At 40.5% G+C, this 18729-nt stretch overlaps 1 protein-coding gene across 1 annotated transcript in view; it reads left to right on the top strand.

Moving 5' to 3' along the window:
* RXFP2 (relaxin family peptide receptor 2) overlaps positions 1-18729 on the top strand; it is a 513675-nt gene that overhangs the window by 209373 nt on the left and 285573 nt on the right. The gene's annotated exons all lie outside the window — the stretch shown is intronic.

Below are 18729 nucleotides of genomic sequence, written 5' to 3'. Positions count from 1 at the left end.
TATTTCTCGTATGATATGTGATATGAATAGCATATGTCAGAGTCTGATGATATATCCAGAGTAGTGTTGAGCATTCCGATACCGCAAGTATCGGGTATCGGCCGATACTTGCGGTATCGGAATTCCGATACCGAGATCCGATACTTTTGTGGTATCGGGTATCGGTATCGGATACATAGAGATGTGTAAAATAAAGAATTAAAATAAAAAATATTGATATATTTACCTCTCCGGCGGCCCCTGGTGAGTCCGCGGGTAACCGGCAGGCTTCGTTGTTCAAAATCAGCGCTTTTAGGACCTGAGAATCACGTCCCGGCTTCTGATTGGTCGCGGGCCGCCCATGTGACCGCCACGCGACCAATCACAAGCCGCGACATCACCGCAAGCTATTAGCGCGCTCATTTTTGAAAAATGAGCGCGTTAATGACTTTCAAAGACGTAGCGGCTTGTGATTGGTCGCGGCCACGCGACTAATCACAAGCCGCGACGTCACCGCAAGCTATTAACGCGCTCATTTTTAAATGTGACCATGTGACCGCCACGCGACCAATCACAAGCCGCTACGTCTTTGAAAGTCATTAACGCGCTCATTTTTCAAAAATGAGCGCGCTAATAGCTTGCGGTGACGTCGCGGCTTGTGATTGGTCGCGTGGCGGTCACATGGGCGGCCCGCGACCAATCAGAAGCCGGGACGTGATTCTCAGGTCCTAAAAGCGCTGATTTTGAACAAAGAAGCCTGCCGGTTACCCGCGCTGAGTTCAGGGGCCGCCGGAGAGGTAAATATATCAATATTTTTTATTTTAATTCTTTATTTTACACATCCCTATCGATCCCAGGGCCTGAAGGAGAGTTTCCTCTCCTTCAGACCCTGGGAACCATGAGAATACCTTCCGATACTTGATGTCCCATTGACTTGTATTGGTATCGGATATCGGTATCGGCGATATCCGATATTTTTCGGGTATCGGCCGATACTATCTGATACCGATACTTTCAAGTATCGGACGGTATCGCTCAACACTAATCCAGAGTCATCATTGCAAGCTCCACAGGGTTTCTATGACATGGTAAATGTACAATAATATCATTGCAAGATACATATGAAACAACAATTATATTAAAAAAAATTTTTTGTGAGATCATTTGCGTATGCAAATATTATGACTTTTACAAGCATTGCTATTCAGTTGTGTAGTCCAATTTTCTGGGGAAACCCAGGAGACCGTTCCAATGCACATTGACTCATCCTGTTTGCAAAGTGATTTGCTAATAATCTAGACAGACATCATGAAATAACTATTATTCCGCTTTTACTATCTACAATAAAATAATAGCAAACATAAATTTATCATAAACCCGCCGGCTGGCCTAGTTACATGGAGCAGCTTTTATCTAAAGTAGATAATAAAATCTGCTGGCCAGAAGTGCACTCGCACAACCACAAACTGGGATAACTCAGCAAAAGAAAACAGAAAAGTGATTCTATACCCATTTACCCATACTTTACCCATTAACACAATTTACAATCACAACACGACTAAAATAACACACACAACAAACAGGATGAATAAAAAGAACAAACATTTTTTTATCAGTAGAAAAGAAGTAGAACTGAATCCATTCTGTAAAATACATAAAAATCAACAGTAGCTGTGCAATATCACTGATGGTTTGCAACAACGTATTTGAACCACCATACACATTTGCGATTTTGGCCACAATGAATGATCGTTTGCTAACTCAGTTAACCTCTTTACAACCAAAGACGGACATAGGACATGAGCAGGCGTCAGTTCCCCATGCTATTAGCCCCCACACTCAGAGGGCTGTGATCACAGCATGATCACTCAGGAGGTGCTGAAATATCAGCACCTCCCGCTCAATCACAGCAGGAGCTCGGACCCTCTCTGTTTAACCCCCTAAATGCTGCGATCAAGAGCGATCGCAACATTTAAGATGCAGGAAAAGTGAAGAAGCTCCCTCTCCCTTCAGATCGGAGCCCTGTGACATCAACGTAGGGGCCTGATCCTTACCATGGTGACTCAAGGGTCATCATGATGGTCCCCAGGTCACCAAGCTCCGGATAGCTTCTTAGACCATGCTCAGAGTATATGCTAAGAAACTTCTGTACAGGTATACAGAAAAATATGGGACACAGGTATACAGAAAAATATGTGAAGGTCCCATAGAGGGATTAAGTAAACAAATTAAAAATTAAAGTTAAAAAAAATTGCAATAAATGCACATTTTAATGCAAAAAAAATTCAATAAACAAAAAAACCCTCAAATTTGCTATCAACCCGTCCAGAAAGACTGGATCTATAAAACTGTCATTAATCCCTTCAACGAACGCCATAAAAAAAGGCAAACTATGGTTTTTCATCATACCACTGAAAAAAAAGGAATAAAACATGAACAAAAAGATGTATGTAAAAAAAGCTTAAAATGTCACCATATCTTGCAAAAAAACAAGCTGCCATATGACTTCATCAATGGAAAAATAAAAAAAGTTATAGCTCTCAGAATAATATGATGCAAAAATAATAATTTTTTTCTATAAAAGTTTTTATTGTGTAAAAGCGTGAAAACATAAAAAAAATTATATAAATTCAGTATCACTGCAATCGTACTGACCCAAGGAATAAAGCTGCCTTATCAATTTTACCACAATATTAAAAAATCCTCAAAAACAACTCCTGAATTGCTGTTTTTTGTTCATTCTGCCTCACAAAAATCGGAATAGAAAGTGATCAAGCACATACCATATGTGCTTGAAAATGGTACCAGTAAAACCGTCAACTCATCCCGTAAAAAAGAAGACCTCACATGACTCTGTAGGCAGAAATATTGGAAAATTATACCTCTCAAATTATGGCGATGCAAGTTTTGCAAAAAACAGCATCTTTTAGTTTGTGACAGCAGCCAAACAGAAAAAACTATATAAATCTGGTATCGCTGTAATCACTCCGACCCGAAGAATAAAATTGTCTAATCAATTTTACCAAATGAGGAAAGGTGTAAAAAAATAAATAAAACAATTCTGCACCTGCTGTTGATTTGTACATTCTGCCTCCCAAAGATCGCAGTAAGGCTCGGCTCACATATATCCTGTGCTCTGTGTTGAGCGCTTTCACTGGGGGCTTATGTGCAAATCACTGACATACGGGATTCAGACGGAACTCATGACAGAAAATTCCCTATAATGAGGCAGATGGAAACACTGTGGATGCCATCTGGCCTACGATTGTCTGTCTTTTTAAGCATGCATAAAAGCGCGGTCCACCCCAGTTTTGTGCAGCTCTGAAAACATGACAATGCTGAACAGAGGCCAGATGGAGTCCAGAGTAATACTGTTGCCTCATTATAATGAATGGATCCCTCAGATGTTTCATCTGAATCACGTCATAAGATGTTTAGATGTAAACCTCTATGTAAGTTCTCAGCATAGAGCACAGAATAAATGTGATTCAAAAGGGTATGTAGAATGTTCCCAATAAAGGCTTCAACTCAATTCACAAAAAAGTGAGTCACCACTCAGGTCCGTCATCTGTCAATGGAAATATATGTTGCTTCCACTTTACTGGTAGTACAAAGGCTCTGGAAAAGCAAAATGGCTCCTCACTCCTCAAAAGAAAATCATTGAATTCCACACTCTGAAATCCAAATGCCCCCCTCCCTTCTGAGCCCCGCAGTGTGTCTAAACCACATTTAGCATCCACATGTTTGGCAGTGGTATAATTTCAAAAATGGAGTCACTTGAGGGGGTATTCTGCTCTTCTAGCACTTAGAGGCTCTGTATATGGAGTCCACAAACTATTCTAGGAAAATCTGCACTCTAGGAGGCAAATAGCGCTCCATCCCTAGTTCAACTCATTGAGGGGTGAAGTTTGTAAAATAGGGTCACTTACGGGTGGATTCTGTTGTTCTGGCACCTCAGGGGATCCTCCATTGGGTCATGGCACCCACAAATCATAACAGTAAAATCTGCATTATAATATGGCGCAACAAACTGTGAGGTCCACTTTTTCCTATTAGCCCTTATAAAAATTAAAAATTTGCTGCTAAAACAACATTTTAGGTTTAAAAATGTAATTATTCTTTCTTCACCACCCAATGATAAACTTACCTGGAGCAGCCAGTGCCAGGCAGCAGCTGCCAAGGCAAACAGGATCATGGGGTGCATTAAAAGAGGTCTGGATACACATGATGAGAGCATTATACTGCCTCTGTACAAATCCCTAGTTAGACCGCACATGGAGTACTGTGTCCAGTTTTGGGCACCGGTGCTCAGGAAGGATATAATGGAACTAGAGAGAGTACAAAGGAGGGCAACAAAATTAATAAAGGGGATGGGAGAACTACAATACCCAGATAGATTAGCGAAATTAGGATTATTTAGTCTAGAAAAAAGACGACTGAGGGGCGATCTAATAACCATGTATAAGTATATAAGGGGACAATACAAATATCTCGCTGAGGATCTGTTTATACCAAGGAAGGTGACGGGCACAAGGGGGCATTCTTTGCGTCTGGAGGAGAGAAGGTTTTTCCACCAACATAGAAGAGGATTCTTTACTGTTAGGGCAGTGAGAATCTGGAATTGCTTGCCTGAGGAGGTGGTGATGGCGAACTCAGTCGAGGGGTTCAAGAGAGGCCTGGATGTCTTCCTGGAGCAGAACAATATTGTATCATACAATTATTAGGTTCTGTAGAAGGACGTAGATCTGGGGATTTATTATGATGGAATATAGGCTGAACTGGATGGACAAATGTCTTTTTTCGGCCTTACTAACTATGTTACTATGTTACTAATGGTATAAATTTCTGCGAGGCACACGTGGTGTTAACATGCTCACTAAACAAATTCATTGATAGATATTGTTGGCAAAATTACAGTATGTCACTTATGGGGGTTTCTGCTGTTCTTAACTTTGCACTGTGCTTCAAAAGTAGTTTTCAACCACATATTGGATATTGTTGCACTCATTAGAAATTGCACAAAAATCATTCCATAGATTTTCTCCAGCTACCCTTGTGAAAATAAAAAAAATTGGGCTAAAAGAACATTTTTTTTTTAAAAAATGTGATTTTTTTTTCTACAGCTCTACCTTATAAATTTCTGTGAAGCATCTGGGGGGTCAAGATGCTCACCACCCATTTAGACAAGATCCTTCTTGAGGGGTCAAGTATATAAAATGGTGTCACTTGTGGGGGATTTCCGCTGTTTATGGAACATCAGGAGCTCTCAAAACGCGACAAGGTGTCCACTTACGATTCCAGCCATTTTTGCGTTCAAAACGTCAAACTGTGCTGCTTCCCATCCGAGCCCTGTCGTGAGCCCAAACAGTAGTTTTCTCCTGCATATGGAGTATTGGCGTACTCTGGAGAAATTTCACAACAAATATAGAGGTCCATTTTCTCCTATTACTCTTGTGAAAATAAAAAATTGGGGTTAAAAGAACATTTTTGTCGGAAAGGTGGGATTTTTTTTTTTTTTCAAAGCTCTACGTTATAAACCCCTGTGAAGTACCTTGGACTTCAAGGTGCTCACCACACATCTACATACATTTCGTGAGGCGCCCCTTCCGAGCCCTGCTGTGTGCCCGAACAGTAGTTTTCTCCCACATATGGGATATCAGCATACTAGGGAGAAATTGCACAACAAATTTTGTTCCTTTTTTCCTTTTGCCCTAGTGAAAATAAAAAATGTGGGGCAAAAGTAAAATTTCTATGAAAAGAAGTGAAATGTTTATTTTTTCCTTCCACATTGAAATAATTCCTGCGAAGCACATGAAAGGTTAATAAACTTCAATGTGGTTTTGAGGACTTTGATGGGTGCAGTTTTTTGAATGGTGTAACTTTTGGGTATTTTCTCACATATAGGCCCAAAAAAAGTCACTTCAAATGTGTTGTTGTCCTAGAAAAAATGGTCTTGTAACTTTTGTTGGAAAAATGAGAGTTTGCTGATTAACGTTTAACCATTCTAACATCCTAACAGAAAAAATTTATGACTCAAAAATTGTGGTGATGTAAAGTCAACATGTTGGAAATGCTATTTATTAACTATTTTGTGTGACATAACTCTGGTTTAAGGGCATACAAATTAAAAGTTTGAAAATTGTGAAATTTTCTAAATTTTTACAAATTTCGGATATTTTTACAAACCATAGCAAGTTATATGGAACAAATTTGACCATTATCATGAAGTACAATATGTCAAGAGAAAATGATCTCAGAATCACTGAGATCGGTTGAAGTGTTACAGAGTTATTACCTCTTAAAATGACCCTGGTTAGACTTTAAAAAAAATGTTTGGTCATTAACATACAATGTGGATCAGTCCTTAAGGGGTTTAGCAAATGATTGTTTGTTTTGACTGATGGCAGACCAGTGAATGTTCACATGTTACGCACCTTGGTGTGGAACCACAGTGCCACAGTCCAGTAATAGCCTGGAGGGATGTAACTAAGTGACCACCTGTTTCTTCACTAGAGCTTCTAATGATGTAGTTAGACTTGAACCCAGGTACATGGCAGGTGCTAGTCCAGGATAGACCCAGAGACATGGTAGCTGACCTCCAAGTGGACTTGCAGCTGGAAGACAGGACAGGTAGTCGATCAGGAATGGACCGGAAAAGTTCAGGAACACAGGACGGACTCAGGTACAGGATCACAGGTGCAGGTTCAGACTGGACTGGAAAGGGTAGTGGTATAGGTATGGACAAAACGGATCAGGCTCTAAAATATTGAACAGGTAACAGCATGGCAGACAGGAGCCAGTTCAAACAGGGCAGGCAAGATCAGTTTCAGATAGGATATACAGGATCAGATTCAGACAGGATGGAAAGGATCAGGATTAGCCAGGTCAGACAGGACAGATAGACAGGGACCTTATAACTTGGTAGCAGGAAACACACATAATACTAAAGTTAATAAGGTGCCCCCATTAGGAGAGGGTGCCTTAAATATCAGACATTTCCCAGCTATTGAATAGGGTCATTTGCAGAAGTACGCGCTGCCCCTTTAAGCACATTACCAGGAGACGTGCGTGTCGTGCACAGGTCCTGGAAGGAAACAGATTCTGAGAGAGTGTGAATGAGTAAGTGAACACACCGGCGTCCCTGCTAGGAGGAGGAATGGAACTCATGCAGGGGCGCCAGCACTTTTCTAACAAAACACTTGCTGTATTGTTGGCCCCAATAATGCAATGCGGCAATGTAGTTTTGAGAGTGGTTTCTTTCCATTGATAAACAAACATTAGTCCAAACTGATGAAATACTGTTCATATTTGTCTCATGTGTGGAGATCTTTAGTACAGGCTGTTTGGTTCAGAGATTATTACATAGACTAGATATGATTATATCCGATTTGTAAACTGTAGTCTGGTTTCAAATTTGTACATATGAAGATAGGGTGGCAGACCTATAAAATCTCAATAGTAGACAGAGTGAAAGAACTGCACACCTAAGGTATTTAGAGATGCTTCAAACAGGATTTATTGTCAGTAGTTCATATCCATTGGTTACACTGCAGTAAGTACAGTATTACGTTAATGTTTTGGGTGAAACTTGGGTGTCACTTTATCAAATGTAAAGGCTTTGATCAATACATATAGGCTGCAGGGTGGGATTCTCCCAAAAAGGGACAACCACGATCCAACTGTACACTTAACCAGAGTGTAACCAATGGATTTGAAATACTAACAATAAATCCTATTTGAATCATCTGCAAGTGCCTTTTGGTGTGAAGTTCCTTCCCTCTGGCTACTATTGATCTACAGGAGCTCAGTAGTTTGCTCCAGAGGGCCTAACACCCTTCTCAAGTTAACTTTATCTCACTTGGTGTGCCACCTACCTGTTTGATTACTAAAAAATCCCAATCACAGTTGCCACTTGTCCTCCATGATCCAGGGCTGTGTCTCTGCTGCTGCCTTAGTTAATAAGCTGCAATGTGACATCACGACTATGTAAAGGAGCGCCAGGGCCGTAGTTGTGGCCACATATGCTGGTGTATCTTTGTCCTGGTTTCCGCTTACATGAAAACAGCATTCTCTCACCAGCATACCTGTGTTTTCTTCCGCTGCGCCAACAGGGATAACACTGTGGTGCTGAGGCCTTTCTGCAACTGGCTTCACAAGAATTGAGACACAGTCATGTTCAAATGCAACATGTGAAACTTTACTTGTACAACTTGGCAGCAAATTCTTGTCAGTAACAACATGAACAGCAAGTCCTATGCAGTTCTCATTCTGCTCTTTCCGTGCACTCAGTTTCATACTCACTGTGCCTGGGGATTCTCTAGTCCATTTCACCCCGGTTCTGAGAGCATCGACCCATGCAATAATCTGCCACATGCTGAACAATCTGCACCCTGTACTCTTCCAGACCGCTTCCTTCCTCCAGCTATGAACTGCTGCAACCCTGTTGCTTGATACCATACTTCTGTTCTATAGACTCCAAATGGCTATACTTCATTTCTTAAACGTTGCACTATATCTAGCAGCATTACAACAGTATAACATTACACATACATACATTAAGCAAGACACGCTAATACACATAACAGAGTAGCAGTACCATTGTATAGGAGTGGTAATACACTAGATCATGTAGCAGTACCATCATATGTTAACAAATATACAAACACTGATAATATACGGCACCGGGACAAAAGAGAAAGGCAAAGGTATAAACGTAATATATCATACCCCCTACAACTACAGTTCTCGTAACCCCTGCATCCAGTAGCTAGGCTCAGCAGCTCATGTTGTCTACATCGGCATCACTGAGTCAAAGGTCTTGAGTAGTATGTCATCTTTTACAATTCATAACTCATGCTCTCTAACAGGACACCCTTCATATATATCTATACCCTGTCAATGTCAATCAATAACTAAATTCAGATCCAGTTCTAGTCAAACTAGATTAGAAAATTGTCAATGACCTTTAAGTATCTTAGACATCTTGATGAATTAATGGCCTCGACTTTATCACAATTGTCACAATTCTTACTATGTAGCAAAGTTTGCATTTGTTATATTATTCAATACTGTTGGAGATTGCTTTAATTGCTTTTTGATTCATATTCCAAAATATTTTTAGTTATTGATATTTCAGAAGTTTTACTTGACAGGATCATTTAGCATTTAGGGCTTTTGTTGGCATCCATTCCTAAATGTGTAACACAGATGTGACTATTACGTGACAGTAGTAAGAGAAATAACTATACATATAAAGTTTATAATCAATGATTGAGCACTTCTAGTAGGCATACAGTGGGGGATATATGTATTTGATACCTTGCTGATTTTGTAAGTTTTGCAGAATGACGAAGTCACGAACAGTCTATAATTTTAAGGGTAGGTTAATTTTGACATTGAGAGATAGAATATCAGAAATAAAATCCAGAAAATCACATTGTATAAATTATATAAATGTATTTGCATTTTGCAGTGAGAAATAAGTATTTGATCCCTCTGGCAAACAAGGCTTAATACTTGGTGGCAAAACCCTTGTTGGCAAGCACAGCACTCAGAAGTTTTTTGTAGTTGATGATGAGGTTTGCGCACATGTCAGGAGGAATTTTGGTCCACTCCTCTTTGCAGATCATCTCTAAATCATTAAAATTTTGAGGCTGTTGCATGGCAACTCGGAGCTTCAATTGCCTCCATAAGTTTTCTATGGGATTAAGGTCTGGAGACTGGCTAGGCCACTCCATGACATTAATGTGCTTCTTTTTGAACCACTCCTTAGTTGCTCTGGCTGTATGTTTTGGGTCATTGTCTTGCTGAAAGACCGAGCCGCGACCCATTTTTAATGTCCTGGCAGAAGGAAGGAGGTTGCCACTCAGGATTTTACGGTACATAGCTCCATCCATTCTCCCATTGATGCAGTGAAGTAGTCCTGTGCTCTTAACAGAAAAACACCCCCAAAACAATGTTTCCACCTCCATGCTTGATAGTAGGGACAGTGTTCTTTGGGTCATAGGCAACATTTCTCTTCCTCCAAACATGGCGAGTTCAGTTAATACCAAAGACCTCCATTTTTTTCTCATCTGACCATAGCACCTTCTCCCAATCACTCACAGAATCATCCAGGTGTTCATTGGCAAACTTCAGACAGGCCTCCACATGTGCCTTCTTGAGCAGGGGGACTTTGCCGGCACTGCAGGATTTTAAACTTTTACGATGTAATATGTTGCCAATGGTTTTCTTGGAAACTGCGGTCCCAGCTGCCTTGAGATCATTAACAAGTTCTCCCCGTGTAGTTTTAGGCTGATTTCTCACCTTCCTCATGATCAAGGATACCCCACGAGGTGAGATTTTGCATGGTGCCTCAGATCGATGTCGATTGACAGTCATTTTGTAGTATTTTGTCTATATTCTTACTTATGGCACCAACAGTTGTCTCCTTCTCACTCAGCATCTTACTAATGGTTTTGTAGCCCATTCCAGCTTTGTGTCGGTCTATGATCTTGTTCCTGACATCCTTATAAAGCTCTTTGGTCTTGCCCATGCTGTAGAGTTTAGAATCTGACTGATTAATTGAGTCTGTGGACAGGAGTCTTTCATAAAGGTGACTAAGTAAGACAGCTGACTTTAATGCAGGTAATGAGGTTTTTTTAGTTGTGTCTAAATGGTCTGTAGGAGCCAGAACTCTTAATGGTTAGTAGGAGATCAAATACTTATTTTTCACTTCAAAATGCAAATAAATGTATATAATTTATACAATGTGATTTTCTGGAATTTATTTTTGATATTCTTTAAATCTCTAAATGTTAAAATCAACCTAACCTAAAAATTATAAACTGTTCATGTCTTTGTCAGTAGGCAAATTTACAAAATCACCAAGGGATCTAATACTTATTTCCTCCATTGTATGTGTGGCAACCGTGTGCCGCATCATTACCACACGTACCGATGCCTTTGAAGCAGTGGTACGGTTAGCGCTATTCCCCAGCGCTGAAGATTGATATCATTATTTTCCTCTACTATGCCAGCAATCAGTGTGAGCAGGGGAGAATGTTCAGAGTTTTAATCAAGTGATAACAGCAAGAGCAGGTGCAAGCTGATGGGAATACTGCTTCAATCAGCCTACACTTGCTGCCACTAAGAACAGTGAGAGCAGGCGGTGGCTGATGGGAATATTCATCAGCCGCTGACTTCGCAATAAATAAATACTTTTTTTTTTTTAAACGGCGTGGGTTCCCCTGTATTTTTGATAACCAGCCAGGGAAAACTGACAGCTGTGGGCAGCGTTAGCAAGGTTGGTTACGGCTGAGGGTTGCAGCCCAAGCTGTCAGTTTTACCTTGCTGGTTATCAAAAATACAAGGGAACTCACGCCGTCTCTGGTACATGTGAAAATTGTAACCACACATACTGGACACACTGACGTGTGAAAGTGCCCTAAGAAAACAAAATCCTTTTACAACCATGATAATAATGAATAAGTTATTCTATCAAAGATTTTTTGAATTGCAGTTCTGATCGTGTAATATATATTATACTGAATGTAAGGAGTGCAACTTAAAATATGCAGGATCCACAAACAGAAAACTCAAAACCAGAATGAGAACATTACACACCCATCAAATAATCATATATGAAAGGTTTCTATGGATGTGGTCATCACAAGTGTAAGGGTACCGTCACACAGTGGCATTTTGATCGCTACAACGGCACGATCCGTGACGCTCCAGCATCGTAACAATATCGCTCCAGCGTCGTAGACTGCTGTCATACTTTGCAATGAACGACGCTGGAGCGATAATTTCATGACGTATGTGCGATGTAGAAGCCGTTGGTTACTATGCGCACATCGTATACAATATCGTGCACATCTTTGTTACACCATGCGATCATGCCGCCACAGCGGGACACTAGACGACGAAAGAAAGTTTCAAACGATCTGCTACGACGTACGATTCTCAGCGGGGTCCCTGATCGTAGGAGCGTGTCAGACACTGCGAGATCGTAACTATATCGCTGGAACGTCACAAATCGTGCCATCGTAGCGATCAAAATGCCACTGTGTGACGGTACCCTAAGACCTGTTCACACATTATAAAAATGCAATCATGAATAGAACTTGTAACAGAAAAACTGACATCTGAATGAGCCCACAGTGGGTGGCTACCACTATTTTTTTGACTGGGCTCCACTATTCTTGATCTGACAGTAGACCAGGGAAAATCATAATGGAGATTCTGAACAGTACTGAGGAATGTCCAAGTGTCACTGCCAATAATGTGTAAAAGTCGCACATAATTAGCAGAGTATACACAGAAGCAGCACACTGTGTACAAGAGAGCGCTATTATCATTTCATAAATAATTGGACTCCTGTCTAATAATTACCATATGATGCAGTAGGAATTACTGTAGCAGCCTCACATAGGGCTATAAGGTTCACATGTGAGGATCACACAGGGATTATTGGACCGCATGGAGAATATATCGGTGTGCCGTAATCAGAACTGGAAATTTTTATTAATGGTTGTTAGTAGAATTTACAGTGCTTTGAAAAAGTATTCAATCCCATTGAACGTAACTACAGTACATTTTATGACATTACACCCACAAAGTTAAATGCATTTTAATGGGATTTTATGTGATATACCAACACAGAGTAGTATTTGTGAAGTGTAAAGGAAGTGATATATGGTTTTCTACAAATTTTAACAAAATGTAAATCTGTTGGCTTTTTCGGCTTTTTAAATATTGTATGTTGAGGACATATAGATACCAATTATTTTCTCTTTGTAAACATGTTGTTAGTGAACATACAACCAATACTAGTTTTGGTATAATCCCTGTATTTAATAACGTGTCACCAGTCTTTGGGAAATTTTTCATTTGGACGAAATTGATAACTTTGTTTGGCATGGAGTACCTTGGCAGGTATAGGACTATAAAAACTTTAAGGGTTAAACTTGTTTATTACGTTTACTGTGTTTGTACTATATTGTATAATGTGTGCAATTGTTAATAAAATCAAATAATCAATAAAAATGATCTGATTTAAAAAAATGTAAATCTGAAAATTCTGAGGTGCATTTGTATTCAGCCCCATGTTGCGCACGCCGATAGCATTAAGGGTAGCATAGGTCCAGGTGGGCCCCTCTGAGCGCAAGGCCCGGGGTGACCGCACCCTATGCAACTGCCGGGACTCCTTTTTTAGGACAGAGGAAAAGGCTCCGTCAGGTAATATTGATCGCAGTTGAACCGTGAGCACTAGAACAATGCTACTTTGCATCCCAGTCCATCAGTAAATGTATGAATAGAGTGTGAATATTAGACAGTATGTAGTGTGTGTGTGTTACTATATGTAATGTGTCAGCATGAATGTAGTTTGCCTGTAAGTATGAGTGTGCTTAAAAGCATTGTCTGTTAGGCTGGAGTCACACTAGAGAGGAGTACGGATGAGTGCTATGCGAGAAAACATCACATATCACTTGGACCAATGTTAATCTATGGAGCAGCTCACATCATCAGTTTTATTTTCGCCAATGAAAGTCTATGGGTCCGAGAAAAACTCGCACACTACATGAACTATCAGTGTGACTTCCGAGAAAAACGCACCGATGTCCTATAGAGTAGTCGGCAAATCAGTGCGCTGAAATGTAAAATCACTCTGACAGGTTGAAACAGAATAGATAAAATAAATGTCTACACATAGTATAGGTATATATATATATATATATATATATATATATATATACAGTTATACGAAAAAGTTTGGGCACCACTATTAATCTTAAGCTTAATGTTTTATAAAAATTGTGTTTTTTTGCAACAGCTATTTCAGTTTCATATATCTAATACCGTATTTTTCCGACCATAAGACGCACTTTTTTCCTCCAAATTTGGGAGGAAAGTGTGGGTGCGTCTTATGGTACAGATGTAGCATGTGGGGAGGGGGGCAGCAGTGAGTGGGATCGCACTGTTATCCCACTTCAGGATGTCCCCGCTGCCCAGAATCAGCGCTGGAGAAACCATGTGCTCCCGATGATTAAGTGCAGTGAATATTCATTAGCGGCTCCCCGCCCACCTATCAGCTGAGCGGTGAGCCGGGAGCAGCAAATGCTTAAGCAGGGACACACATGGCTTCTCCTGCGCTGATTCCTGCAGCAGCTGGGCAGGTCTGTGTGTCTGGGGGAGAGGAGGCAGCAGCAGGGGCCAAGGGAGAGAGAAGATGGCTGCATACCTGCCTGCCATGCCTGGGCAGGACACTGAGTTCTGTGATGATGTCAGGAGTGGGCGGGCTGGAGCATCACATAGCAGCTCAGAGCCCTCCCTCTTCTTGACATCATCACAGGTCCTTCAGGCTCTCCAGTGTCCACTAGAATCTGCAGCTTCCTCATAACCTGTGCTGTGGAAAGGAAAGAGGGACTGCTCTGGGTGCAGTCATGGGACGCTCCAGCTTTAACCTCACCACAGTGTGGATGGCTGCCACATTTAAGAGGTTAGTCTTTACAAAACACAATAAAGCACTCTGCCACTCCTTTGGTGAACTATAACTCCCAGCATGTCATAGGATCTGCAGGACATGCTGGGAGTTATAGTTCTCCCATGGGATTTTAAAGCAGCACTCCAGTGTTATTTTGCAGTGCTGGAGTGGTGCTTTAAATATAAGCCCTGTGCCCCCATTCTTATACTCACCCTCCAGCATCTTCATATAGTGCTTTACAGACACCACACTGGTCCCGCAGCTTCCAACATAATAACATACTATTATATATAATAACACCACATATAATAGTATGTCATTTATGGTATTAAATATTTTACCACATTTTTTAGCTTCAAATATTTTTTTTCCCTATTTTCCAACCCCTAAAACCTGGGTGAGCCTTATAGTCCGGTGCGTCTTATAGTCTGAAAAATACGGTAACTGTTGGACACAGTAATGTTTCTGCCTTGAAATGAGGTTTATTGTACTAACAGAAAATGTGCAATCTGCATTCAAACAAAATTTGACAGGTGTATAAGTATGGGCACCCACCAGAAAAGTGACATTGATATTTAGTAGATCCTCCTTTTGCAAAAATAACAGCCTCTAGTCACTTCCTGTAGCTTTTAAGGAGTTCCTGGATCCTGGATGAAGGTATTTTTGACCATTCCTCTTTACAAAACAATTCCAGTTCAGTTCGCCGAGCATGGACAGCCCTCTTCAAATGATCCCACAGATGTTTAATGATATTCAGGTCTGGGGACTGGGATGGCCATTCCAGAACAGTGTAATTGTTCCTCTGCATGAATGCCTGAGTAGATTTGGAGCGGTGTTTTGGATCATTGTCTTGCTGAAAGATCCATCCCCTGCATAACTTCAACTTTGTCACTGATTGAACATTATTGTCAAGAATCTGCTGATACTGAGAGAAATCAATGCGTCCCTCAACTTTAACAAGATTCCCGGTGCCGGCATTGGCCACACAGCCCCAAAGCATGATGGAACCTCCACCAAATTTTACTGTGGGTAGCAAGTGTTTTTTGGCCGCCATGCATAACGCCTTTTTGTATGACCAGACAACTCAATCTTGGTTTCATCAGTCGACAGGACCTTCTTCCAAAAAGAAATTGGCTTCTCCAAATGTGCTTTTGCATACCTCAGCCGACTCTGTTTGTGGCGTGCTTGCAGAAATGGCTTCTTTCGCATCACTCTCCCATACAGCTTCTCCTTGTGCAAAGTGCGTTGTATAGTTGAGCGATGCACAGTGACACCATCTGCATCAAGTTGATGCTGCAGCTCTCTGGAGGTGGTCTGAGGATTGTCCTTGACTGATCTCACCATTCTTCTTCTCTGCCTTTCTGGTGTTTTTCTTGGCCTGCCACTTCTGGCCTTAACAAGAACTGTACCTGTGTTCTTCCATTTCCTTACTATGTTCCTCACAGTGGAAATTGACAGGTTAAATCTCAGAGACAGCTTTTTGTATCCTTCCCCTGAACAACTATGTTGAATAATCTTTGTTTTCAGATCATTAGACAGTTATTTTGAGGAGCCCATGATACCACTCTTCAAACAGGAGAATAACTTGCATGTGGCCACTAAGTAGCTTTTCTCATGATTGCATACACCTGACTATGAAGTTCAAAGCTCAATGAGGTTAGAAAACCAAAAAAAGTGTTTTAGTAAGTCAGTAAAAAGTAGGTAGGAGTATTTAAAACAAGAAAATGATAAGGGTACCCATACTTATGCACCTGTCAAATTTTGTTTGAATGCAGATTGTACAATTTTTGTTAGTACAATAAACCTCATTTCAAGGCAGAAACATTACTGTGTCCAACAGTTATTAGATATATGAAACTGAAATAGCTGTTGCAAAAAAAACACAATTTTTATAAAACATTAAGCTTAAGATTAATAGGGGTGCCCAAACTTTTTCATATAACTGTATATATATATATATATATATATATATATATATATATATATATTTATATTTCAAAGAGAGTTAGATAGCAGAATAGCCGATAATTCAATTGTTGGGTTCTGTAAAATCATTGCAGAACCCGACAGGATATGACACTTGGTTTACATACAGTAAACCATTGCATATCAGTTAAATTTTTATACAGTACAGACCAAAAGTTTGGACACACATTCTCATTTAAAGATTTTTCTGTATTTTCATGACTATGAAAATTGTACATTCACAGTGAAGGCATCAAAACTATGAATTAACACATGTGGAATTTTATACTTAACAAAAATGTTATATTCTAGGTTCTTCAAAGTAGCCACCTTTTGCTTTGAGGACTGCTTTGCACACTCTTGGCATTCTCTTGGGGTAATAATGGGTTAATGTCACCTTGCTATTGAGTCTGAGTGTCCCCCTCTAGTAGGTGCATATACCAGAAATTGTTGCATAACAGAGCACACGGTGAATCCATCTGCACCATCATAGTCTATGGCCCTGTCTGCGCATACACCTGAATCCCGTTTTGCATGCAGTTTGGATGTAAGCTCCAATGGGACACCAAACACGGCAAAGAACAAAGTGTAAAAGGGCCCTAATAAGTGAGCATTGATGTGAATTGGAAGTTTTTTCACAAATATTTTACTTCAGAACCAATAGATAATAGATGGCACACCATTTGGTCTTTAGGGTAAAAGTGAACAAGTTCCAGGACCCATTCAAAGCTTAACCCCTTAATGACAGCCAATACGTATTTTAACTGACCTGAGATATAAGAGAATAGCCTCCCCATACAGGTGACAATCCAGCAGCTATCGGCTGTACACTATAGCTGACAACTTGCTGCATTAGCCACGATCAGTGTTTGCACCTTCCAAATCTGTTTAACCCCTTAGATGCTGCTGTCAATACTGACTACATCATTATATATGGTTAACAGAGTGTGGGGGCTGTTGTGAATTCTGTGGCAGAGTTCACTCCTGTGGTCACAAGTGGTACTTCGGCTGATTCTCTCTGGGATCTTCCGTTTGTGGAGGAAAGTGGTACTGCAGCTTCTGAGTTTCCTCCCTCAGGTGATCTGGTGAGCTCGTTAGCTTCTTCTCTACTTAACTCCACCTGATGCTTTGATCCATGCTTCCTGTCAATGTTCCAGTGTAGGATTTGTTTTTTCCCTGGATCATTCCTGTGGCCTGCTGCTCTGCAAAGCTAAGTTTTGCTTTTGTTATTTTGTTGCTATTTTTCTGTCCAGCTTGCTTTATTGGTTTTTCTCGCCTGCTGGAAGCTCTGAGACGCAGAGGGACCACCTCCGTACCGTTAGTCGGTGCGGAGGGTCTTTTTGTCCCCTCTGCGTGGTTATTTATAGGTTTTTGTGCTGACCGCAAAGTTATCTTCCCTATCCTCGTTCTGTTCAGCTAGTCGGGCCTCACTTTGCTAAATCTATTTCATCTCTATGTTTGTGTTTTCATCTTACTCACAGTCATTATATGTGGGGGGCTGCCTTTTCCTTTGGGGAATTTCTCTGAGGCAAGGTAGGCTTAATTTTCTATCTTCAGGACTAGCTAGTTTCTCAGGCTGTGACGAGGCGCCTAGGTTCTGGTCAGGAGCGCTCCACGGCTACCTTTAGTGTGGTTTGATAGGATCAGGGATTGCGGTCTGCAGAGTTCCCACGTCTCAGAGCTCGTTCTATTGTTTTGGGTTATTGTCAGATCACTGTATGTGCTCTGACCTCCATGTCCATTGTGATTCTGAATTGGCTTTCATAACAGGGGGCTTCCTCTTTGTCCAAACTTGTGCCCTCAGCTCATGATTTTGTGGTCCTGATGTTTGCCATGGCAATTCATGACCAAATAGCGGCCTTAGAGTCTGCCAGTTATAGTAATCTGTTCAGAAGTTAGAGGCATTTAGGTGGTAAAAATACACATTTTCATTTTTGTCATACCACTTTGCATTAATTCCTGTAAAGCACCTGAAGGGTTAATAAACTACCTGACTGCAGTTTTCAATTTGTCTAGGTGTGCTGTTTTGAAAATGGTATCATGTTTGGGGGTTTCCAAATATATGAGACCCCTAAAGTCACTTCAAACATGGATAGGTCCCTAAAAATATAAATTTTGTAAATTTCCTTGAAAAAATGAAAAATTGCTGCTACATTTTTAGACCTCCTAAAATGCTAAAAAAATAAAAGAACATTTTACAAATGGTAATGATGTAAAGCAGACATGAGGGAAATGTTATTTATTAATGTTTTGCTGTGGTATGACCATCTGGATTAAAGGGATAATCATTCAAGTTTACAAAATTGCTAATTTTTTAA

This window comes from Ranitomeya imitator, chromosome 3 (genome assembly GCF_032444005.1).
Source record: "Ranitomeya imitator isolate aRanImi1 chromosome 3, aRanImi1.pri, whole genome shotgun sequence".
In the NCBI taxonomy this organism is placed as follows: domain Eukaryota; kingdom Metazoa; phylum Chordata; class Amphibia; order Anura; family Dendrobatidae; genus Ranitomeya; species Ranitomeya imitator.
This window is presented reverse-complemented; position numbering and strand designations above follow the sequence as displayed.